Source organism: Pimephales promelas, chromosome 2 (genome assembly GCF_988280905.1).
Source record: "Pimephales promelas chromosome 2, fPimPro1.hap1.1, whole genome shotgun sequence".
NCBI lineage: Eukaryota > Metazoa > Chordata > Actinopteri > Cypriniformes > Leuciscidae > Pimephales > Pimephales promelas.
In genome coordinates this window covers 11,547,954-11,575,540 of record NC_142770.1, presented here as the reverse complement: position 1 = coordinate 11,575,540, position 27,587 = coordinate 11,547,954, and the positions used below count along the sequence as shown (strand labels likewise).

General features: G+C 36.1%; 1 long non-coding RNA gene across 8 annotated transcripts in view; it reads right to left on the bottom strand.

The window, feature by feature from the left end:
* The window catches only part of LOC148995798 (uncharacterized), a 46,695-nt gene extending 21,345 nt beyond the window's left edge, over positions 1–25,350 (bottom strand). The window contains exons 1-3 of one of the 8 annotated variants that reach the window (XR_016169753.1): positions 25,113–25,350; positions 19,266–19,303; positions 10,370–10,423 (exon numbers count right to left, since the gene is read on the bottom strand). This is a non-coding gene — a long non-coding RNA (uncharacterized LOC148995798). Of the gene's footprint in view, positions 1–10,369; positions 10,424–13,732; positions 14,208–15,538; positions 15,765–19,265; positions 19,304–20,773; positions 21,028–25,112 lie in introns of those variants that run through there. The other 7 variants (XR_016169752.1, XR_016169748.1, XR_016169754.1 and 4 more) reach the window with 7 other exon arrangements.
* Positions 25,351–27,587: the final 2,237 nt, after the last annotated feature.

Here is a 27,587-nt window from a genome sequence, read left to right as displayed (position 1 = left end):
GTTTAACGGATAATTAAAACAAATACGATGTCCGTCCACACCGGCGTTTTATCTGCGTATTAGAGTTTATCTCCGTCCACATTAAAACGACTGAAAACGCCGATCACGTGACCATTCACCAACACTGGGCATGCGTGTGCCGGTGTAAACGGTGGCTGACGAATCAGGGAAGGACACGTCATGACTGATCACACCCAATCATAGAGGCGAGCGTGAGCCTCTTCGTCGTCATTTCTAAAGTCCTCCATTTTGTCCCATCTTCACTGAAAAGATTCAAAACGCAAAATGCAGCTGCTAACACAGTCTCATCCCAAGACGTCATATAACTGACGTCTTGGGACGTCTTCAATATCCGCCTTTTTAGGGTACCCTTGAACGTCGGTTATATGACGATCCTGTGACGTCATAGCTTTACCTTTAACGTCAGTTAGGTGACGGGATAGGTTTAGGTCTGGGGTAGAGTTAGGATCCGATAGAGTCATCTAACCGACGTTTAAGGGTACCCTAAAAAGGCGGATATTGACGTATGGTCAAAAGACGTCCCAAGACGTCAGTTATATGACGTCTTGGGGTGAGACTGCGCTGCAGCTGCAGCGTTTCTAAACTTCTCCGTTTTAGGTCTTCTTTTTTTCCGTTTTAGTCTGGACGGGAGGGAAACGTAGCAAAAGGTAGTGTGGATGGGGCCTAAAACACATTATTGTCATAAAGTTTAACACACTCGAGGCCCTCCTCAAAAAAAAAAGAAGCAGATCACAAAAACAGATCTTCTTAAGTAGGGCAGAGCCAAATGAAACAGACATGGACACAAAGCTCTGACCGCAGAGCATGTTAAATCTCACAAATCTGGTTTTAACAAGCGAGCCTATGACAGCAATGTGTAAAGACAGCCGAACGCAGAGGCGCTAGATACCAGGTGCACTTAAGACTCTTTATGGACCTCAGTAGAGCTTTCCTACACCCACCACCACCACCTTCAATGCCTGACTAGCCCAGCTCTCTGTTAGCCATATTGATCCTGACAAGGAGGAGGGGTGGGTTTTTTCTATACATACACTGTACCAGCACAGTCACTTGTCTATCCTCTCTGACCCCTTCATCTCACTCATCAAGGTTAAAGAACTCTCCAGAAAGAGGAAGAGAAGGCTAGGGTGGCACTCGTGCGGCGTGGTGAAGGGGAGAGAGAGGGATTTTCATGGTGAGCTTATCTGTCTTCATGAAAGTAACCGCCTCAGGGTGCCACTCACAGAAGCAACCTGAATAAGCCCCCCCATCCCCCCCCCCTTCAACCCCAAACACAATCACACCTCCCACTCAATTGAACAGAAATAGATTTACGACCGCGGATCGCAACATAGCATCGTTCACGGAAGTTCACGTTAATTGCACAAACGGTGTTCATCTTGTCACAAAACTTAAAGGTTTTTTGATACTGTCAATGATAACGGAGTCTAGACAAAAAAATGCACATCGTGATGATAATTAAACATTTAACGCTGCATGGTATTAATGCGCTAAGAATGTTTTATTTGTTTCAAGTAATCAAATCATAGGTCATATCAATACCAAGCTTGAGCTGTGTTTGTGAGCCGCTAAACAAGGAATAAACAATTTACTAGTGTTTGTATGCTATACTTACAGTATGAGATTAATCTGATATTTGATTACAAAATGTATACTATATCTGCACAAAATAACATGAACACACGAGGAAACTTAGTTATCCGCTAGCCAGAACGCGTAAGTCACATTGTGAATACGCTCTTTCCGAAACAACATGCTAAACATGGAAGGACATTGAATATTTGGTGTAAAAAGTTATTTTCACTGAGTGAAATTTCCATTTTAATCAGCGTAAAATTTTTTATTTAATTTTTTTTTTAATCAGCGTAAAAAAAAAAAAAAAGTTTGTGTTTACATAATATATGTGGGTGCACTGTGTATAATTATTTTATATATATATATATATATATATATATATATATATATAATAAATATACACACATGCATGTATATTTAGGAAAAAATATTATTTATATATAAAATATTTACTATACATAAATCTATATACAGTAAATACATGAAAATATTTCTTAAATATTAGGGATGCACGATATATCGGCCACATTATCGGTATCGGCCGATAAAGTATTATTTTTAATGTTATCGTTATCGGCCCAACAAGAACATTTAGCCGATATCTAAAAGCCGATAAATAATATATTATTTCCTTCAGGCGAGGCACTTTAGATGTATTGTGCACTGTTCAACGTGATGCTTTTAAATAGCTTGAAATATGAATGAAAAAGGAAAATCCAGTTAAAGTGCAAAATGTGCAGCGCAAGTCTGTCATATCGGCTACACAACATTAAAATAAGAACATCATAATTGTGTTTGTATCTTGACTTTTAATAAGGAGACTTTTTTTATAATCTGGCTCTCAAAAATTGTCTAAAAATTTGGATTTAGATTTAACGGCCAATATATCGGTTATCGGCTTTCAAATATAAAGAATTATCGGTATCAGCCAAAATTGTCATATCGGTGCATCCCTATTAAATATATACAAGCATGTGTGTGTATTTATATATATAAAATAAATATACACAGTGCACCCACATATATTATGTAAACACAAACTTTTATTTTGGATGCGATTAATCGCGATTAATTGTTTGACAGCCCTAGTGTGAATATATATACTAAATATACAGTCTAAATTTAAAGGTGCAATGAAACGGAAGTAGCAAAAATAAATGTAACATTTCGAGGTACATCTGAGTGTCAAAGAAAAAACGGTAGCACTTTATTTTACGGTCCTGTTCCCCATGTACATACTTTGTACTTATTATAGTAACTACAATAACTGGTTAATGTACTAACCCTGAATCTACACCTAAACCTAACCTTAACCCACGTAGTTACCTTATATATTAACCAGTGCTTCCTAAGGTAAATGCACTATAAGTACATTTACTGTAAAATAAAGTGCAATCGGAAAAACAATGAGTAAAACAAAAACAAAAAAACTAACAATACAATGGAGCGAAAGTCCCTCTATTGAAAAGATAGATATGCGAATATACAGTATCAAACATAAAAAGTGGATTTTTGACAGATTTTTGAGTGAACTAACACTTTCGAATAATAGCCCGACATTAATAGGTAACTATGCAGGAAGTAATGCAGGACTACGTAATAGTACTACCTTAACCCTACTATTAACTAATATGTAAGTAATAGCGAATTTAGATTAGCCTCACTAATAACTATCAACTAACTAAGACAAATTATAAAGCATTACTAATTCATTACTAATCACAACATTATTGTGTGTCTGAGACGTAATCATTCATCTTTTGTACTCAGAACATGGTGATAAAATGCATCACTAATTACAGGTGTTGCCTGGTCAGTCTGCAGGAACTACTAGTGATCTGGACTATTATTTTTAAGCGCAAAAAAAACATGATAGTGAGCTTTCCTAGCTGCAAAAAGACAACAACAAAAAATGACTATAGTGATAAGCGGTAAATAACAAATGTGTGAGGAGAAGACAAAAATGTGCAAGTTGGTCAAACAGATTCTTTAGAAAGACTGAGCTAGAACAGCACCAAACAAGCAGGATCCTTAAACAAACAAATATAATATACATCCGCACCTTCTCGAAACAAGGCTCAAAACACTTTCTCTTTAATTGAAGCACATCTGATCTATTACGCCGGCCATGCGCTAAACAAAAGGCTATTCTGGGCCCCGGGAAGCTCGCTACAACCGCACGCTGAATTAACATGCTGTGCGTTTCCCTCATTGTGCAGGGTGATTGCCCCAATGCATCTTCTCGCTCAGCTAATTAAGTGAGTCTCTTCTTTGTCTTGCTGTACTCTAGGAGCCTCTGAATAGGAGAGGGAGGCAAGAGGAGAGGGGCGATGCCAGAGCCTGTGCTTGTTTATCAAAAGAATGGGGCTTATTGCAGGACAAATGTACCATAAAGGAGTGTAAACGGCACAAGGTGGGTGGGGAGAGGCAGAAAGACTGTGACACACTGGCCGAGTTTGTAATACGCCTTTAACAAGATGGCACTTTCTATTGAAGACGAACCCGGGAGAGACGCAGGGTCCATATTCGCTAATAGACTGCATGTATAGGGCCATAAACGTGTAGTCAGGCGAGTGAGCTCTACAGAAAATGGGGAAACAAACATGCAGAAGCCTTTTATGGACCTTTCGACATAAAAGCAGTGCAATAAAAACCAACAAAAGATGCACTAAAATTAGTATAATTTTAATATATTTAATATACATAAACATATTTATAAAAAATAAAAATATATAAACATAATATAATTTTCCAGCATTATTCATTATTTTCACATATTTTATAAAAAAAAAAGGTGTGTGAAAAAATACACTCTAAAAAATGCTGGGTGGTTTTAACCCATCTTTGGGTAAAATATGGACAAACTCAGCCATTAGGTTAAATGTTTAAATTGCATTTTTAACCCAACATTGGGTTTGTCCATATTTGACCCAAATTTGGGTTAAAACAACCCAGCATTTTTTAGAGTGTATATATATATTAATATATATTAACTTGTAAAAGTAAGACTGTTTTCTCCTGAAAAATATAAAAATTCTAAAAAAAAAATGCTGGGTTGTTTCAACTCAAATTTGGGTCAAATATGGACAAACCCAATTGTTGGGTTAAAATGTATTTAAAAAATTACAGTTGAATGTTAAAGTTGGGTTGAAATTTTAAATTACATTTTTAACCCAACATTTGGGTTTGTCCATATTTGACCCAAATTTGGGTTAAAACAACCCAGCATTTTTTAGAGTCTATATATATATTAATATATATTAACTTGTAAAAGTAAGACTGTTTTCTCCTGAAAAATATAAAAATTCTAAAAAAAAAATGCTGGGTTGTTTCAACTCAAATTTGGGTCAAATATGGACAAACCCAATTGTTGGGTTAAAATGTATTTAAAAAATTACAGTTGAATGTTAAAGTTGGGTTAAAATTTTAAATTACATTTTTAACCCAACATTTGGGTTTGTCCATATTTGACCCAAATTTGGGTTAAAACAACCCAGCATTTTTTAGAGTCTATATATATATTAATATATATTAACTTGTAAAAGTAAGACTGTTTTCTCCTGAAAAATATCAAAACTCTAAAAAAATGCTGGGTTATTTCAACTCAAATTTGGGTCAAATATGGACAAACCCAATTGTTGGGTTAAAATGTATTTAAAAAATTACAGTTGAATGGTAAAGTTGGGTTAAAATTTTAAATTACATTTTTAACCCAACATTTGGGTTTGTCCATATTTGACCCAAATTTGGGTTAAAACAACCCAGCATTTTTTAGAGTCTATATATATATATTAATATATATTAACTTGTAAAATTAAGACTGTTTTCTCCTGAAAAATATAAAAATTCTAAAAAAATGCTGGGTTATTTCAACTCAAATTTGGGTCAAATATGGACAAACCCAATTGTTGGGTTAAAATGTATTAAAAAAAATTACAGTTGAATGTTAAAGTTGGGTTAAAATTTTAAATTACATTTTTAACCCAACATTTGGGTTTGTCCATATTTGACCCAAATTTGGGTTGAAACAACCCAGCATTTTTTAGAGTATGGCTCTGATTTAGCATCCAAAAAAATATCCAAAAATCAATCACCATCCATCAATCCATCCATCAGAATATGCAAATATCCATCAATCTATCTGAATATCCATGCATCTAAGATCAAAATATATGACTACAAATCGTCAATATTTGGGGAACTGACTGATCTCTGAACAGCAGGTGTGTGCCCGTGCGTGTGCATTGACCAGGTTAGCTTGTTAATTTTCAGAATCTAGGACTGTTGGTCTAGAACTAGACAATGGCCTCAATGTGACCGAAATTAGAGTCAGGGTCTTTTCACGCTGCCCCGTCTCCCCAGTCTGAAGGTGGCTGTGTGCACACACCAAATAAATGAGTTGTGTGTATGCATTGTCTGCGTACACAAGCTCAGTGTATATATTAGCAAAGTGACTTGACCCTGGCAGACTCGGGCCACTGTTTTGCCCCATTGCTGGGTCGTGGGAAAAAGGGGAGACCTCCTTTCACAGCTGCTCTGGCCGTTGCATTGAACCAATGGAGGCGCGGACCCTGCCGGCCCCCTCCCCGCTGGTCCCATTCACTTCGCAGCCTGCTGCCTTTTCATAACGTCCCCCGCTAAAACTCCCTCCTCCCCCTCCACACCACCCTCATCTTCATAAATACACTTCACTATTGAGGCAGTATTTTGCATGGCAATATCACAGAGGCCTTACTCAGCTCGGCTAGCTTTTCTATTCTTGAGAAAATCAGCCGATTTCTGCACCCGGTTTTGACGTTGCCAGCACACAGCACACTTTAAGAAGCAATCCACTGTAAGAAAGTGCAGGCTTTTTTGTAGCTTTTAAACAGTAAGAAACATCAATCAGGTTTCTACGGAGAAACATAGGCTTTAATTTATGTTAGCATATGCTAGCGCTAACAACAAAACCCTCCCTTGAACGCAACCCCCTCGAGCGCATGCATTTAAAGAGATTTATTTCCTATCAAGGCGTATAATGCAGGGGGTATAATTCAAATGAACTTACAAAGCGAGCTATCGAGCCCTGTGTATGAATTCCGATCTATAAAGAATTTTCCTTTCTGTTTTTTTGGTTTTTTTGTAGACCAGAGGCTTTCAAACAAATGAAAACTACCATGAGTAATATATCTACAATTTGGTTTGGTTCACAGCATTAGCCTGAGAAAACCACTGCATAAATCTCAAAATAAATTGTTGTTTAGAAACTTTTAGCCAGACGAATTCACTTCACAAAAGGGAATCAAAGTTTATGATGCAATGCTGTTCTAGTGATGAATGTAACATTGTAATGCTAATACAACTAGCATACTAACCAATCAACTGGAGAGATTAAGCTAGATTTTTATGTTTTCTGAAGTAAACGTGCATTGTTTGTCCGTACAAACCTTTTTTTACAGTCAAACCCTAAAACTGCCACAATATTAGTGCTGGTCTGATAACTTTCCTAGCATTGCTAGTTTCCATTGCTAGGTGGATGCTAAGCTGTTTTGAGTAGTTATATGCATCAAGAGAGTCCAACCTCAAGTTTATATGATATTCTGTGCCCAAAAAAATGCTTGATTTGTCAAGTCTATGATTTTATTTCTGATGTTTTTATCAGCCATGCGAAAATAAAATAATCTGATTGCTTGAAAAGTTTAACTTACAATAAAAAAAACTTATATTTTAAAAGATTTATTAAAAATGTAAAACTTTATTTATTTATTTATTTATTGGATTTTTTATTTTCTGCACCAGTCTTTAGTGTCACATGATCCTTCAGTAATCATTTTAATATGCCGATTTACTCTTTAAGAAACATTTCTCAATGTCAATGTTGAAAATAGTTGTTTAATATTTTTGCGGAAAGCAATACATTATGCATTATTGTAAGGATTTTAATGATGAATAGAAAGTTTAAAATAACAGCATTTATTTGAAATAGAAATCTTTTATAACAATGTTAAAGTCTTTACTGTCACCTTTGATCAGTTGAATGCATCTGAATAAAAGTATTTTCACAATCTAAAAAATGCTGGGTTGTATTAACCCAATTTTGCCATTGGGTAACATTTTCAATGGCTGGGTTTGTCCATATTTGACCCAAAATTGGGTTAAAACAACCCAGTATTTTTAAGAGTTCATGAAGAACAAAAAATATAATTCTTGTCTTGTGCACAAAAAGAGGGTTTGGGTTGAAAATAGTAAGTATGAGCAATAACAATAATTTTAGTGAGAAAACTGCAGCACTAGTAATTTCCTGGTTTTCTGATCCCACGTTTGCCCATAAACATTTGATCACAATGGTTCTGTCCATGTGAGGCATATATACACCTTCTAACTGAATATCAATAATTCCTGATACATTTTCAAAGCATTGCACTAACAGCGCAATCGTCCGTGGCATTTACAAATGGTAATAGTGCAAGTCAACAGACAGAACATCTTGAGAAATCTATAGATTTTTGTGTGCGCGTGAGGCACGGAGAATTTGTTTATATGTGCTGCCTCTTCTCTCTCCTACGTGGATGATTTCAGAAACTTTGAACCTTGCGTGTGCGATATTGAGTTCCTCTAGAAAAAGTGGGGGCTCGTCCGGGAACGTGAAGAGTGAGGAATAGCCATGGATAAGGGTGAAAGGTGGCTAGCTGGTATGGAGCGAGGGTTTCTCATAGCCACAGGGTGCTAAGTCCCCTCTGATCCTCTGTCTCTGATTCCACAATTCAATTCTTCCTCTGGGCAATCACGATCTAGAACTAGGCCAATGTCACAGACTGTTTTTCTGGCTTACAGAATGGGGGAGAAAGAGACTCACTTGCTCGCTCTTTCTTGACCAACTTGATATCCCTCCACTAGCCGTTTTCATAGTTAGCGCCCAAATGACACACTACACACTATGTACGCAACTGTGTAGTTTATGAATTCCACATGGTTATTATGTAATTCAACATCAGAGTCTGATCGCCCTCCCTTTCTTCTACATAGTTAAAACTGCGACAGTTGAGTGCATATTGTTTATCAGTTCATTTCCTGCATCATCCAGGTATTTAATGTGCACTTTTTCTATTGGGAATTGTCAATGTGAACACTAGCTTATTTATACTATTACTCAAAAAACAGATCTTGTGCATTCCCTTGGGATGTATGCAGTGTCTCTTTTAAAGGCTAAAAGATCTCAAGGAAGTACTTCAACTGTAAAAAGACTTCCATAGTCCATTTATTCTATATTTCTTCTGTATAAGACATTATATGAACTCAGTACTTATATGGACTGCTTTCTGACTGACTTGCACCACACTACCTTCACAAAAGTGCCATAAAACGAGAATACTTTCTTGTGTGGCGGCGTAAGAGCACTGAATACACTGCGTGGGAGAGAGTGGGTGAGTTTGAGAATTCAGTGTTAAGGCAACGGGAGAGGGAGGGAGAGAAAAAAGGTGCTCATTTCTTTTTCAATCTGTGTTTCACAATGCATGTGTGCCTGGAGAATTGCAGCTAAAGTTCACATGGGGGAGGGAAGGTACCTGCCCCCCATCTCGCAAAACCCACTAGAGTTGGGGAGAGGAAGGGGGGCTGGAAAAAAGGACAGAATGAAAAAAGTGCCATTGAACTCTGACTTGAGATTGTGAAGGGAGAGAAAGAGAGAGGGTGTGAGTCTGAAGAGGGTTAGAGTGAGGGCTTTGGTTGGAGGAGAGGGGGGCGGCGGAGGAGAGAAAGAAGGGAATTAGGAAGGTGAAGGACTGAACCACCCTCATAGCCTTTCCACATGAGCACACCTTATATACACACACACACACCGCCGGGACTCCTGCAATATTTTAAAGGGATAAGGCTCTGAACAAAAGAATTAAAATATAGATCACACAAACGGCCTTCCCATCTCCTGTCCGGCAACAGTGTGGAAACAAATTGGATGAGAGAGGGAGTGAATGAGTACAGCGCTACACTGTCAAGATCGTAAAGATGAGCATCACACTTTAAGACAGCGATACATTACACTACTATGATCAGAGTAACATATTAATATTTAATTAGATCCTGAGTCACTGATTTCAAGTACTAAGAATATTTGCAGTTCAGTCAATTACTTCTAAAATAGCATTTTAAAAATGAATAGGCCTATTGTTTATATACATGTAATAACATATTTATTTTGTATTATATAAATAACAATAATAATATTACAGTGCATCCTATGCTAGCCTCTGTCTCCTTGTTCCTGGGTAAAACATAAACATAAATTTGAGCTTTGAAATGAAGATATAAGCCAATGCCTGGCAGGATACGGCTCTGACTAGAGTCATGTGACATAAGTCTGCTTTACTCCTTACCACCAATGAGAAAGGGCAAACACTGTTGCCATAGTAATCTCTCCTATGTTTGCCATCCAGCATTTTTTGGGGGGGAAAAGAAACCCGTTTTGATGTCACGCGAAAGCCATATCACCACCGAATCTCAACCAAAATGTTCCCTTGATATAAATATTGAACATCTAGACAAAATAATGGCATCTAAGCAGGATCTACTCTTAGTTTCTAAAAACACATAACATATGGTTAGTCATTATAAAGGTTAAATTATTAATTGTATATGCGTATGTTATGTTAATATTATGTCCATAAAGGACATAAACTGAACTGCTCTTATGTAGTAGCAACAAGAGAATCTGTTACATATTTTTTTCTTAAACATGTAACCTCATGTAGAAGGAAAGTCAAGGTCATAGAGCGTATGACAACGGTTCATCACTCACCTGATCTGTGGTCACTTGATTTCTGCGTTTTGTGGTGTCTGAAGTCTTCTTTTCCTTTAAAAACACAGAAATACACATCTTAATGATTTCAGCATATCAAGTCAAAATACACACATTTTTGGGACATTTCAACATGATGCTGTTATTATTTTGTTTAAAAGTTTGCTTGAATTTTGCTCATCTTTCATCTTTGTAAGGCTCATCATTTGTGAGCTACTCAAGTGGAGATGAATAACAACTTTTTTGAAACATCCACCTGTTTACTAGATCTTAAAAGATCACCTGAATTCATGTTTAACATCACTTTCTTTGTCAGACACAATGTCAACACAATAGCATGCAGGCAAATTATGCAGGATTCAAAAATAGCATGGCATGCTTAAAAAAATATAAAAAGCTTATTATGCAATCTTCTTACATAACCACTAAAAAGCTATACAGATTTTTTTTTAATGTGACGTAAGCTTTAATAATTTATGTTCAAACAGGGGTGCACAAACCCTTGAGGGTCCCTGAAGGCACTCAAGGGTGTTCAGCAAAATAATAGGCTAAAGCCTATGTTAGGTCTATTTTATTTATTTTTTCCTTCTTGAATTATCGTTAGCCTATATTTCTAACTATTTGAACAACATTTACAATGATCTGTTCAGAATTAAAGTATAATATGGATGAAGAGTCCCTAATTTCCCCCAAAAAAGTTCAAGTTTGGCATTAATGAGAAACAATGCTTGACATGATGTGAGAAACAAAGCTTTGTAAATGCTTTCTAAAACAGAACGAAAATAATTTAGCACATGATAGACTAATGAAATTAAGTGTGGCGGTATACATAATAAAAATATATTTCTTCCGGGTTATGTCAGTTCACTTTTATCAATGTTTGTGCGGAAATCAAGTTTCTTTTGACGGTTAATGAGCGCGTGACGCTTTACGGAGACCTGCAGTCAAACTTTATGTGAATAGATTAATATTTTCAATATTTAAACTGCCTAATGAGAACAAAAATAGAGTCAGACATAGGCTATTTTATTATTTGGTGGTGTCTTAGTCAGGTTGGGCATTACCGACGTGTCGAGAGTTGTTACCTGAGGGGTTTTGGCACATTTGGGCGCGTTGATAGCCTAAACAAAAGTGCTGACTAGTCGGTAACTGTTTATTTCGTTTTGAGACCCAGACACGCAGACTTCGTGTTTTTCATTTCTCTGTATGTGAATTAATAAAATATTTCGTCAAATAGCTACAATAAATAATTAAAACATTTAAAACGGAGGTTTTATTCCATTATTTGGACTGCAACAGTGGATAGCGAGGCGGTTAAAAAAGCCAGCGAGTCTTTGGTGTAAGTTATGCAAAATATTTTCATATAAGGCCTACTGTATTGGGCCCGTTTAAATCTGCCAATGTAAGACTGCAAATAAAGGATGATTTTCGTTCCCATTTCATTTCTTGGATCAGAGGCCGTTGCTAAGATACCAAACTCAGAATTCATAAGTTCAGCAGAGAATGATTGACATTTGCTTTTTGAGGTAAAAATGAAAGAGGAATAATAATAGATAAAACGTCCACTTTTATTGTGAGTAACAGTACCTGTTTGAAACTTAATCTATTTGAATGAAATTCAGAGAGCAGCCTGCAAACAAAATTACAAAAAAATACAAGGTAGGTTAAATAATGTGTTATGTGAGTTTAAAAAAATACTTGTCACTGGCACCAATTTTAATAATCAAACATAGGCTAACTCCAGTACTGTCACTAAAGCTTACACCACTGATAGTGAACAGGATGCCAGCATTAAAGAAACAATAGAGATTACACAATTGGCATCATTTTTTTTATAAATACTGTCTAAATAATGTATACTGTCATCTGATATGAACAAGCTTTGCTAGACCAAAAAAAGGATTTGACCCTAAAAATGGCAGTTTTTCAGAACATAGTCAAACCAAATCAAATTTTATTACCACTTTCCTGGCTGTAAATAAGCAGCCCAAATTTATGCATCTTCCAAAACACACTCAAAATATTTAATTTATAGCCACACACTTACACTCACACCCAAAGAGAATCGAAACACACACACCGTGGCCAATTTTAAGGCCTTGTTGCAAAAGTACAACTGCTTCTTAACGCAGTGATAAAATATTGTGTTATCTATCTTTTACTAAATTCACAAACACAGTCTCTATAAGCATAAAATGAATTATGCATATTTTTAATAAATGGTCTATATTATCAGAACAAAATAAAGGCAATGCATCGAAAACTGCACAAATATCCCCACAAAACCCTGCCTGCAGCATCAATCCTCGTATTTTGAATCTGCAGTTAAACTGGGATGCAGAGTTGGTTACATTTAATTCAGATTAGTAGACGTAGACAATAGCAGTGCTGCGTATGCCAGGTGCTAAGACAAGACTCCATCTGCTGGGGCCCCTAACGCAGGACCAGACACATATTAATGTGGGAAAATGTCTGGGGCGCCTCTCAGACAGGCCTCTCGCTGCACCTCAGACTCGGTTTGTGTCATGCATCTATTACACGTCTCTGCCCTGCACCCCCCAAAAATTGCACATATCGTGATTTGTGTGAAACAAACAAAAAAAAAATGTTTAAGCAATCAGCAATTACCGAGACAATCTGAGGCGAGTTTCCTGATTCCATATAACCACCATACAAAACATTTGCCATTCACAAATATTATAAAAATCACCTTTGTGGTATTTTATCTAAAAAACTAAGAAAAAAAATTAGGAGATTACATGGTTGCTCTTATTGAGTCAAACTTAAAGGCGTTCTTTTTGTACAAAGAAAAATGCGTAAAGACCCATCTCCACTCACTAACAACATGCATTTTACCCTTGCATTTATTATTATAACATCCTAGTATTAAAAATGGCTGTGTGTGATGTAGCACTAACCAGACAGGGACATAAATTGCCAAAAACAACAGCTAGTATATATACTACAACTGTCAGATAGGCCTATAAATACTAGAGTGTGTATCAGAGGCCTATAGTTTCATAAAAAAGGATCTCATTTTAAAACAAGACACATTTGCACAGCATGTGTCATGAGCAGCCTGTTTAAAATAGCATGGAGATTTATTTTACAGTATGATGTCATACGTGATTTTATCATTTGGATAAGCAACAAAAAAACACTAAGCACAATAATCCTCCTCTTAGGCAGATGAAATTCTAAAATATCTTGCAAAAACGCACAGGTGAACAAAGGCGAAAAAAATCTCTTTTTAACCTCAAATAGGGAACATTGTGCAGTTTATATTTTATAATAAGCCACACATATGGATTATTTCCTAGTTAAGGCAGTACAATAAGACACAAAGAGTGTCAAACCACACACCTCCGAGGTTTGACTTTCCCATATTACATGAGGACCACGTGACCCAGAAGATCCCACCAATCGGTTGAAACACCTCGATGAACCGATTCCTGTCATCCCGAATTCATACATCAACATCATCATCATCACGTCTATGAAGGAATGTTGCCCAGCACAAGCACACTTGAGAATGAACGCGAAGTCCGTATCCGCCTTATTATCAAGCCGTTGCGTTCTGTCCGCGTACTAACGCGTCCCTACGTAACCGCAGGCACATTCCACGTAAAATCCATGTCTTCCACATCAGCTTTAGGTATTCCAATCCTTCCAGACCACTGAAACGCATTAACGCATCGCCGACTGCATGCCTACCGGATTCGATGCTCTTTGTAGCGGACATCGGCGTCTCCCCCATACCCACCATCCACATCCCTCCGGCTTTCCAGACTCGTTCCCATTCAAAGCGCACCGAAGTCTTAGGAATTAGTTTATACTTTCGGTTCTCTAGCTTTATGATATCACATAAACTCATACAGCTAGATAACCAAAGAGAAAAACTAACCCATGTGTCTTAAAGGGACCGCCGCGTAAGCCAGATCCAGCTTCTGTTGTGGTCACATGGAGCTATTGCATTCACTGCCGTGTGTGTGTGTGTGTGCAGCTCCTCCGATACAGTCTCACTCTCTCTTTCACGCGCGCGCACACATACACGTGGGCTAAATACACTCACATTCGGTGCATTGGATAGTCTAGCTATAGCGCACCTCGTGCATTTGAACATCTACCACATTGCAATTAATGTGTGTGAAACACATTCTTTTATGCATTTGGCTTAGCGAAGTCGGATAGGATGTTTATAAAATCAAAATACATGGGATAAGTCGTTGGAATTAGGCTAAGCAATACAATTAGAGCTCAATAAATCCACGCGCGTTGATGACGCGCTGTCAAATGACGATGTTAAAATTGCTTAGCCTAGCTACTATACATTATTTCAAATAATAGTGATTAATAGCCTATAGGCCTTATATATGATCGTTTGGATATTTTACAGCACAGTGAGGTGTACTGAAGGCTATCGATACCCTGCTGGGTGCATTAGGATATTTAGACTGTCGTTAAAAGGCCTACATTGGGTAGCTGGCCTTTTAAATTGCTCATCTCGTAAAATGAAATATTAAAAGGTGTTCTACGCTCTCTAAAATTCAATTTCACTTTAGCTACATGTAACAGACAACCCCTTCCGGAATTACATCTACATCAAATGAAGCAAATAAATACAGCTAAATTGCCAGCTATGGGGTTCTTTAATGGTTCTTTCTTCAGTGGCCCAGTAAAGAATATCACCCTAAAAACCAAATAAACAAACAAAAAAATGTTCAGTTTGGCAGTTCTTGAGTTAGACTAGGTCTTTGTAAATTATAAAGTTCATGCTGTTTCATATAGGTTCTTCCCATTAGTGCTTTGGTTTCTGGGTTGTTTGAAGCACCAGTTCACCAGATATTTTCTTAACAACTCGCGAATAAAACGTTCTCTGCAGAACTTAGAAAGGTTCTCTTAATGGCTACTAAAACTATATTTCGGTTCTTAGTGGATATTTTATTTTTATTTTTTAATGCTGCTATGCAAGTTTTAGTAGACTATCATCTAAATCAGTCACACTTTGACCAAGAATTTGGCGAATGATTTGACAGACAAATGGGAGAAAAATAGGCTACAACTTGACACATAAAATACAAACGAAACCCCCAGGTCGGTTTAAACGAAGTTAAATACACAATACGCCTCTAAAAACAACACACATTAATGTCACAAAAAGATACGTACTCACAATTTCATTTCCCATCCAGCGTTTCCAAAATTGTCCAGAACATCCATTTAATTCAGACGACAACACTCACAAATAAGTTAATCTTAAGGTTTACGTGGTTTACGGATGTCTTTTCGATGCCTTGCGATTTATTTGCCAAAGTAAAGACGGTAAAACAGAAGTAATACATTGTGGCGAAGGCTGAGAAGCCGAGCAGGAGGACGCGCAAGGCTCCGGCAGCAGAAGTGAACGGCTGAAGATTGAACTGAGGGGCTCCTCTGGGCAGGGCCACGGGGGTCACACACACCGCCAACACAACTGTGATGTCACCAGCATTAACCATTAATGCTTATTGATACACATGGCTGAGCAGAGCTGAGACACCCGGGGGACGCGCCCGTGACCGAGCAAAACTCGCAGCTTCCGGAAGACTCGTGCTTAAGCTTAACGTGGACCTCTTTAAACTGCAACATAATCTATTAAGTTATTCAAAATATAATTCATACCAATAATGAGCTGAATACACGTGTTCTACGATGAACATAGGCCTATGTTACTTTTATAATTGACTTAAGTCATTTTGGTGTTCTGTGGTGGGGCTCAAAAATGTCTAGGTAAGACGGAACGTCTAATAGGCTATCTTAGTATTTTCAATCAGTATTTTTTTACATAATATATTCAAGCAGTGAATATTAATTTTAAAAAAAATTAGTCCGCCAAATCAAAGTCAACCTGGTTTAACCAACATGCAGGACGCCAGTTTGTTGTCATAGGCTATAGCCTAATTGTCTTATGACAGAGTCAGGTCACACACGCACACATACACTAAATATAAAGGACGTATTTAGTAGGCGTGTAGCCTATTTATGACCGACACTTAGGCCTAAACAACGTTTAAAAAAAACTAAATTTATAATCTCGAAATGTTTTGTTTATAGCTACCCGCCGATATTGGTTTATTTACCATTTTATTCTCTGATATCTGTAACGTGTATTGTATAAACGCAATGCAATACAAAAGAAGAAACATTTAAATCCAGTTTGTGTTTCTTGGCGCGGAATATCACACTGCATTCTTTATGAGGTGCCACTGTACAAGTGATTCTGCAGTTGTGGCCAAATAAAACGTTTATTGGTGTAGCTTGCAAACGTTAAACACCATGTAAAAACTCGTATTGCTGCATAGTCTACTGTATGAAGGGCACGAGAGCAGAAAGGTTATAGTCTATGCCTGCTAGACGTCACTGTATCTAATGTGAAAGCAGGGCAGAAGTGTTATATACTTCTAGATTTACGCAAATTTAAATAAAGCGACTTAGTGCGCCATCAATAACCAAAATGAAAGAAATTAAGAAATGTAGGCCTACGTGAGTTTATAATAAAATACGTTCTCAATAAATACATATAACAAATACACATTTGGATGTAGACAAGCAGATGGAGTCTCTCCCTCTTTGTCTCTCTCTCTCTGATACACACACTCTCTCTCTCACACACGCAGACACACTTCTTGGCCTATCCTTATTTTCCATTAAAATATATTCCCCGGGTTATTTGAGAATGGGATCTCCCGGTGGCTCCATATAAAACAGAATGGACTGGTCCATTTAGCAAGAGGAAAGCAAGATATTAGATATTTCGTGTGCACTAATGAAACCGTGTAAAGCAATAAACTTTGTATTCGGACTAAATACTCGAGCTTTAAATCAAAGCGAAAAAAAAGTATTTTTTTTTTATTATAAAGGCAGAATTCTATAAATGCAGCGACAAGCGCGTGACCTAAATCTGAGAAATTAGAGCTTTTGTCAAAATAGATAATGACAAACTGTAAGAAAAAAAATATTATAGCCTATCACTAAATAATATCTTGATAATGAAATCCACCGATTAATTGGCTACAGGCAGTAAGTCTATGTAGAAGTTAAACGACACTATTTAAATAGCCTAATAAATTACACATAGGTCTATAATTTCATTAAATTCGTGATAAAAACATCTGAGACAAAATGTCTCGTCTCTAGGAAAGTCTTCTTGTTTCTTTGTTTTTAAACTATAGCAAGAGTGGCCTACAACGCAACGGGGACATTAAATATTAGGCTATATATGAGATTAAATATAGACCCATGTCAATAATATGAATGTTATATCAGTCTCAGCATTATGAAAGAAGTAAAAGAAATTATATTTTTAAATAAAAAAAATATAAAGAAATTATATAGGCTAGCGTTTAACGATAGCTCTTCGAAAAAAAAATCTTCCAAGGATGATTTTTAAACATCTGCTCATCGAGAACCTTTTTATTTCACATGAGCCATAACCAAACTGACTGCGAAATTTTCAACATGATTTTAGGCTAAAATGTTCATTTTAGATTTAGGTCGTTGCATTTGTGCAGTTATAATGTAAAAAAAAAAAAGAAGAAGAAGAAGAAGAAGAAGAAGAACTCTCTTTCACACTTTTGTCACAGTCAGAATCTAAACGCTTGTTTTGTTAACAATGTTTAATTCTAATTCAACAAGTTTGATTGGCCTCAGTACAATTTTACTTCAATAAAGCTTACCTTTCATTTCCCAACAAAATTATAGCTTATATAGGCTAGCTTATTAAAAAATATTGCTAGTTTTTGTTATTGTTCATAATGTTTATCGTTAAATACGCACAATTTACTACATACAATATACATTCATGCAAATGCAATTGTGAGTCTCTCTCAATCTTGCACCTTCAATCTCAACCCCCGCCCTCTAACACACACACACACCTCCGCTTGATTTAGACACTCCCGCTCTTTGCGTCATGTCCTGTTTCAAATATGCGCTTCCCACCCTGCTGAAAAATACACTGTAAACCCAGATAACAGGCCTGCATAACACAAATTTTAAAGCAATACATCGCATCTTTAAAACAAATAGCCTAATGTTTTAAGAGTTTTTTTCTTGTTCTTTCCTTTTATAGCCATAGCATAGGCTATGTGAGCAAGACTAATTTTTCTAACTGAAAGAAAAATAGCAATAAAAATGAACAATGATAAGAATGAAACTATTAAGAGATGTATTTTACAACATGCCCCGCAGTTTGAGACGCACTGAAGCTCATTCAAGGGATCTGTCCTTGGTGCTGAAGTTCACATCACACAAAACACCGCTTATATCTTTCACAATTATAGGCCTATTGGTAACTTTGACGTATTTTTTACAGTTGATTTTTTATTACTCCACTCAGTGTTGTCATGACAGGTAACAGCTGGTTAATGCAACTTGTCATTTTTAGCTGCTGCTTTATTTAACATCATGATCCAAAAAATTATCATGTAAATATACAAATTATATATATATATATATATATATATATATATATATATATATATATATATATATAAATGTGTAACTACGAGAACATTTTGTTTTCAAAAAACAATTAAAATCATGCAAAATCAGTTTAGCTTCACACAATTTATTTTTTTTAAATCATTTATACATTGAGCCGTGTTCTTGTTGTCAAGAACCGTGATATATGCTAAATATCTCTAAATAAAATATTTGCAAAAAAAAAAGTTGCTAGAACTTTATTATTATCATTATTATTTGTTTATTTTAAGATTTTAAAGGTCGCGTTAAATCATTAAGTTCAATTCTGCAGGCAAATTACGTTTCAACATTACAATTCATTCTTTTTACTGAAAGTCGATACAAATATTATTTTAAAGTAAGACCGTTTTATCCATCAAATCTTTTTAATTCTTACCTTTTAGCAGACAGTGATGACCTCTCATCTCTGAGTGCCTGGAGAAACAGAAGTTTAATGAGAATCAACGAAGTTCCTTAAACCTTCTTATTCATTTCCATTTCTTTACGTTTGATTTAAAAAAGAAGAAACTATTGTACAGTGCTGCAATAATGCAAACACAATACGAGGATGAGGCTATTTAATTGTGGAAATGTAAAGTAAAATGTTTTGCTGTACATCATTGACACTACCGTATGAGAGTGCAAAAGCACGTGCTTCACTCCCTCTCACACACACACACACACACCATTTTAGTTTTTCAGGAAAAGTTAATACTTTTAAAACCAAGTGTTGTGTTATATATTTAACTAGGCCTATAATAATAATAATGCGTATAGCTTACAATGAAAAAAAGAAATCTCTTAACCTACAACTCTCTTTCAGTCTGTTGTGGCTGGGAAGAATACAGTTTAGAAAGAAAAAAAAAACGTTTGGGGCCTTTTGTGGGGTTCCAGGGATCCTCATGGTCTCTATTGTTGGTCGCTCCAAAAGCCTGATTAATTAATTTCACACTGTAGCTCCCGAGAAAATTTTCCCACAAACAAGTGACCGAAAAAAATTCAGCCCTAAAGAAAGAAGTCAACATCAAGTTCAACAACGTGCGGGCTGCTCATTATCATGACAATAACGTCTGGGAGCACAGAAGTCCCCTCAACAAGAGGGTCTGGCGTCAATACACTCCACCTCCCGGACCCCGGAACATTTTCCCAGGCTCCTCTAACAATCGCACAACTGTTTGCTCCCCGGGCTCGCCTAATGATCACTTCATACGACGCTCAAAAGATGATTTAGTTAAAATACGCCACATTAACTCTGACAAATGGAAACTTTTCTCCCCCTTTCCCCTTAACAGAAACAGCACGAGAACTAGACTGTGTGTAAAATAATTACGTGAAATGCGCCCACATTTTTTTTTTCGAAAAGTCTTTGAAAAACAAAACTGCACAGTGAATTGTTTAATTTACTGGCAGATGTGTACCTTAACTGTCCTGTAAGAAAAACAGTGATGATCCCAAATTTGACGGCGTGTGTTTTACCAACGTTTACAAACACATTTTAAGATCTGTCCATTTTTGTAAAGTTTAATAAAACAGCTCATGTGATAGCCTACATTGATAGACATGATTTAAATGTGGTCCCTATAGCAGCTGTTGCCAATGAAAACACAAGAGCACAAAATACATTAAATGGCACTAAACATTAACCAAATCACATATAATGCAGCACAACACACTGTAATGCACGTCACTGATAAAACCGAGCGAAAAATAACTTTATTGCCTAGTTTTTGGCTAGTAGCCCAATATATACATTTTCACTGTAAATGATAAGGTAAAGAGACATCACTATGTTTTATTGTAGATTTGTACATTCTTTACGCTGAAATTACTAACATTTTACAGTGAAGTTAAAAAACAAACATTGACTGATTACTGATAAGTCAATTCAAATGACTGTTCACTTACCAAACTTGTTGTGATCCATTACACCCCAATATCTAATCCACAGGCACAAATAAATAAACAAGAACAGCCATGAACTATTCCCGTGAATAACGTTATACGTCACTTTAAAGGGCAACACGAAATAGGCTATCGATGTCCATTAGTTACAAACAGCCATTGGCGTTGGCTTGAGTGATCTGACGCTCTATTAGCTCAACTGCACAACTTGTTATCCAGTTTCCTGCTAAGTATCCAGTGCTGCTACTCCGAGGACTGGTTGGTCTCATGCGTGGACGTGTGTAGAAACTCAAGCAGCTCGCGCGTAAACGGCGTCCCGTAGGCTAGTGAATTGATGAGTTATTGTTCCAAAGTCCGCGTGCATGATCCATTTAGAGTTACGCCCATCTTTTTTTCTATCGCTGTTTTTGGGTTGGCATATGGGCAGACTGAAAGAAAGCTAGTCGGTTTCGCGAAGAAATAAACGCAAATTGTCCGTAGGATCAGCTCAGATTTTTAGGTAGAGGCGCATGCGAAGCTTATAGTATTCGATTTCATTGCACATCTATAGTTGTTAAACCATCACAGAGCCCGCAGTTGCACTTGCTCACACCTTTAGATTCCTGTACAGCACACGAACGCACACACGCCCTAACTGGGAAGTGCGAGTGTGCAGTGCAGGCCAATGGACGTTCGTGTTATTAATCTAACAGTTTTCCACTGAACATAGGCGCCTTGTTGCTTTGAAGCGTCACGTGCGTAAAATTACAGGAGACAGTTCGGGTTGCTATCAATCTATAGTTCCTAGTTCTACTGCTTCGAAATGGAGGTGTGTGTGTGTGTGTGTGTGTGTGTGTGTGTGTGTGTGTGTGTGTGTGTGTGTGTGTGAGAGAGAGAGAGAGAGAGAGAGAGAGAGAGAGAGAGAGAGAGAGAGAGAGAGAGAGAGAGAGAGAGAGAGAGAGAGAGAGAGAGAGAGAGAGAGAGAGGCTGAGAGTCATCCATTCACCGTAGCCGAAAGCGATTCCGTTTAAAAACGTGTATGGTTACGTATTGACGTCATAGACCTGGAGAATTTGTGCGTACATACATTATTGTCATCGTTCGCGTTTTGTTGGTGAAGACATTCTGCATTTACTCATTTATTTAAAAAAAAAAAAAAAAAAAAAAACAGGAAATTAATATGAATAGGCCTAATATCAGAATACATTCGGTAGGCCTAATATAAATACACCCAACACACACACACACACACACACACACACCCACACACACACACACACACACACACACACACACACACGTTGTTTTTCATGTTTTATGGGGACTTTCCATAGACATAATGATTTTCACACTGTATATTCTATCCCCATACACTAAACCTATCACTGTAAAAAATATATGATCAATAAGTTATAAAAACATGTTTTATATTGCTTAACTCAAAATTAGTTAAGCAAATGTCAACTTTTTTATTTTATTCAAGTTTCAACAATTTATTTTTGAGTCAGTTTAATTTAAGTTAAACATAAAAGTTTATTACTTAAAAATTTAAGGCAGCAACTTTTTTACAGTGTATCAGAAAACTTTCTGCATTTTTACATTTTCAAAAAACATAAGTTAATAAAATTATTTTTTTATAGAATTGTTTACAGGATTTATAAACTTTCTTCCTGATGGGGACCAAAAAATGTCCCCACAAGGTAGAAAATTACTGGTATTGCCATCTTTGTGTGTGTCCCCAACACACACACACACACAGCATCAGGTTTCCATGTTTTATGGAGACTTTCCATATAACAACTTTTAATTCAAGTCAAGTCAAGTCACATTTATTTATATAGCGCTTTTCACAATACAGATTGTATCAAAGCAGCTTCACACTGATAACATGAAAGTAGCACAACACAGATCAACAACATTGCTAAACACTAACCTTTTAAGAAAACATCCCTTAGTATGATTTATAAGTGTTTTTCCTCATGGGGACTTCAGGTATTGCCATCTTTGAAGGGACATTTTGTCCCCACAATGAAATTGAGTAGACCCACATAGGCTATGTAACATTAAAATACCACAAAAAACATGTCTGAAGAATATTTAAGGTTTTCTTTAATAGATAGCTATGGGGCGAAACAAATTTAACTGAAATAGGCCTAGAGAAAACTTAATTGATTGTGCCAGAGAATTTCATTAAAAAAAAAAAAAACCTAAACCGTATTTACGCTTGAAACAGAACAGCTAATCTTCTTTTACTCTTTATGTTGAACAACATGCAAAGAAAGAATGATAACAAAAACAAGGCTTATATATGTCCCATGTGATCATTTTTTGATCATTTTTTTAAAGCTTGGATTATTACATCCTAGACCCTGTGACATGTAAACTATTTGTATAGTTTATAAATGAATGTAGCCTATTTTACAGAGTCAAATCAATTTTTAAAAATGACACCGCACTCAAAGAGAAACAATAAATGAAATGAATCAGATCTAGCAGTACACAATTCAACGCACCAGGCATTGATATTTAATTTCTTTAATTTTTATCCCATAAAAAAGGAAAGAAAAAAACATTGGGGCTTCAATCATTTTTTTCTCATATAGGCTAGGGTTATTTCGTCTTTTATTAACATGTCGTTCTGAAACAAACAGAAAACAGCGACACCCATCGGTAAGACGCTGTAGCTGTTCAGATGATAATGAAAGGACCGAGCCCATCAATAATGCATGTTTACATATCAAGAAGAGACCATTTGATTTGTGTAAATCACAACCGTGTCAAAATAGCCAATTTATACTATATTTTAACGTTTTTAGACGTTTTTAAATCACTCAGAGAAAATAAAGTTAGGAGATAAATATTTGAACGATTTACATCAATTGCCCATTTTGAGATCGCGTCCAATTGCATGCAACTGTATAACCTATTACGATCTTTTATTAAACAAACAAATAATAAATTAATTAACTGTAGCACCACCAAATAGTAGTATTTCATATAGGCTAGCTGAGATGAATTTGAAGCTTGCATATGTAGGCTACCTAGTGGGCTAAATAGTCGAAGCACCAAACTGTACACCGTCGTCATTTAGATGAACTAAAATTCAATTAATTAAACTCGCTAGCTATTTTTAATTATGTTATTACAAACACAATTCTGAATGTCACTAAACGAACTAAATTAAAAGTCAGTAAGAAGATAATCGCTTATAGCCTAGACTAGCATAAACGAGTCTGTTCTTTAACACATTTTTAAAATAATATAAATAATGTAATGATCTTGCTGTGTGGTCGAACATTTTGAAAGGACAATAAAGGGAAATTAGATAAAAGTTACTAGTAGATTATTACCGGTAAAATCGAAATACAATTTATTGGGATTTTTTTTAGGCTATAAAACCCTGAAAAATTAAACCATGAAAAAGTGGCTTTACAAAATGTCCCTGCAAATGCACCTCAAAGACGCTGATCATGACGTTATAAAAATTTTTAGTTTAGGCAAAATATATATACAGCCTATAGCCTAAAATAGCCATAGATGACAGAAGAGCTAAAAAATTATACTCACTTCGTCTGATAGCCAATAGTTTCAGTGGTGACATGGAAATTTGCTGATCATGAATTATTAAAATATTAGCTCCAAAATGAATGAACAGACAGAAATGTGGATCCGCATTTACTCAATATTAAAAAACAACCGAAATCAAAATAACCATTAAAAATGATGATATGACATGACAATGACATACAATTCGTGACACATAGGCAATTTGAGGTTAACATTGAGGCTGAGATTCTAATTCAAATAAGTATTAGGCTATCATTTCATACGCTTTATCTCAAAGCATTCAAGTAAATAATAGGGAGTTTCCCATTCATCCCTATAGGCATGTCTTACAGGTTGCACTTGACCCTTTGCTCAAATATTTCTGTTTGACCCCCATGTCACAGGTCAAACACCAAATCTAAGCAAAAACCTGTGATCGTCAAAAGTCAAACGTAGCAAGTGACGAATAAAGTTTATCCTAAAAAATGTTTCAGAAATATCAGGTACACACTCAAGCTTTAGCCAATGTTAGGATGGTAGTTTCTTTTTAAAAGCAATTGTGAAGATGTCTTCAACGCAAAACATTAGGCTATGCGACACAACTTACGAATCGTGTAAAAAACGGCGGGAATAAATCATTAGCCTAAACAAACAATTTTTTTCGTTAGCAACCAGATGAAAGTAAATAATGATTTTTTTTTTGTAGCAAACACATACTGTCCAATTTGAAGCAATTAAAGAAAAATGAATTTTCTGAATTATACAAACCCCCAGTATAGCACTAAGTTAGTTCAAATGAGTTTCCACGACTACGTACCCAATATTGTTGACGTCGTGGAGAGATGTTTCCACACTAGCTGTTCCATGGGAAAAGACTCGTCTCAGAATGCCACATAGTCCTTTAATTGGAGCCGGACTGGATTTTATGGAAATGAGCTTTGAACACGAGTCTTAACAACTGATTGGCACATATAAGAAGAGAGCAAGGGCCATACTCATGTCTTTTAGCGACGCAATTCAGAAGGTCAAGTTCAAGCGCATATCTCAGCTCTCTCAATGCGCGTGACCAATTATCATGCACGTCGCGTGAAAGCCATGAGTCTGCAGCCCTACAGGGTGCGTTGAGATGAAAACAGCTCAACTGCTTGGATCCTTAATTAAAAAGCATTTATTTATTCAACATTAAAAAAGAAAGTTGAAAATGCATTTAAAAAGTGTGGGTAACAACATTACAACAAGTTAACACGTTATAAAGTCCACTGTAAGAAAAAAAAGTTGCTGCATTAATAGCCTATTTTTAAGTAAGAAACTTGGATGTTTAAGTCATTTCAACTTAAATTACATTAACTAACTTTAAAAATGAGTTGAATCTTGTATAAAAAATATTTTATAAAAAAGTTGAAAAGTGGACGATATTTTGAAGAGTTGAAGCTATGTATAAAAACATAATGTTGTCTTAACTTATTATTTATTTATTTTTTTACAGTGATTAAAATAAACAAATACATGAAATTTCATGACATGACTTGTTGAAGAGCAAATGCCTTTGTAATTCTTGGATTAGCCTACTATTATTTACCATAGTTTTGTTTGCACTTATGTCATTTTGCCAACAAAGAGATAAAGCTATTTGACAATTTCTTTGCAAATGTATTTGTTTAGGAAAAAGCAACTTTTTAAAGGCTAATCTTTTAAATAAAACAAACCTCAAAATGTAAACTACATGCAAAGAACTATCTTATTAGGGTTCTTGTTTATTAGTATTGTTTTATGTTTTGATGTTATACTATATCATCTCCAGACCAGTTGGTTTCTAAAGAACCACATCACTCTTAAAACTGAGTAAAAAGCATTTCAAAATAAGCGTTTTACAGCTATGCCATAGAAGAACCATTTTTAGGCTCCCAAAGAACCTTTCAGTCAATGGTTCCTAAAAGAACTATTTTTTCGAAGTATGGGGAACACCTAAAGAACCCTTTTCCACTAAAGAACCTTTTGTCTAGTAAGGTATGGGTTCCATGAATTGTAAAGGTTCTTCATGGAACATTCTATGCCAATAAAGAACAATAGAGAAAAAAATGTGAAGGAAGAAATTGTCCCTGAATTGGAAAGCAGCATATACATTTCACGTTTCAAAATTACATGTTATCCTCTGGCTAGAACTTTAGAAAACCAGTTTATTTTCCATTTTAATCTGTTTCCTAGAACCAATGTTGATCTGGGCTGAATTTCCCAAAAGCATTGTGTATATTGTAGAGACCAATTGTTTCTATTATAGGCTTACAATCCTTTTGGGAACCCAGCCATGCATGAAAATCTTGTAATGTAACATCAAGAATTGTATCTAATCTGCAAAGAACCATACAACCATAGCAACTCAAGATTCTTGACAAATAAAGGGGAGCAATTTAGCTTTATTTATTTATTAATTTAGCAGCAGTAAATTACATTTGGAGGAAAACAACTATTAAAGGATCAAGATGTATTTGCAGGCTTATCAGGTGTTGGTAGTTGTACATCAACCATAACAGCTGTAGCAACTAATGCTGCAGTAAAATTTCACAAACATTTCCATTGACATATTATTGGTTGTTTGTTTATGAATTTTCCAAAAGAATTTTCCAAAATTTGGGCTGACAAGAACATTTGACTGCAGAAAGCACGTTTATACAACATTTCTAACATCAAAAGAAAGTATTCGAGCCCACATAGTTAAAGGGATAGTTCACTTTGAAATCAATATTTGGTATGTTTTATCTTACCTCAAGGGCATCCAAGATGTAGGTGTCTTTGTTTCCACAGTATTTTCAATTTTGATATTTTAAGGTCAAACAGTTGTTGTCTGTCAGTCATATAATGGAGGTCTATGGTCACCACCTCAAAGAGCATGCACAGAGATGTCCAAATTAAACATGATTTATTGACTCGTAAATTTAAGTTCACATTGGCATAAGACACGAAACGAGTGGTTTGTGTGAGAAAACGAACAGTATTTATATGGTTTTTACTCTTGTAACCACAGCCACGTCCAAGTGATCTGAGCGCTGGAAACCCCCGAAAATGATATCTCGCGCATGTACGTCACCCATTGTTTACACAGAAAAAGATTGTAGGTAAGACGGCTAATTAAAATGGAACAAATTTGCGCTTATCCGGGATGTTTAAATCGTCGTAAAAGAAAACAATTATGTATGCTCGCGCAAACTCTTCTTCACTTCCGAAGAGATCACTTACGCCGCTTTCCGGCGCTTGCACAGACCAAAGCGCCCGCGCCCTCAGATCACTTGGACGT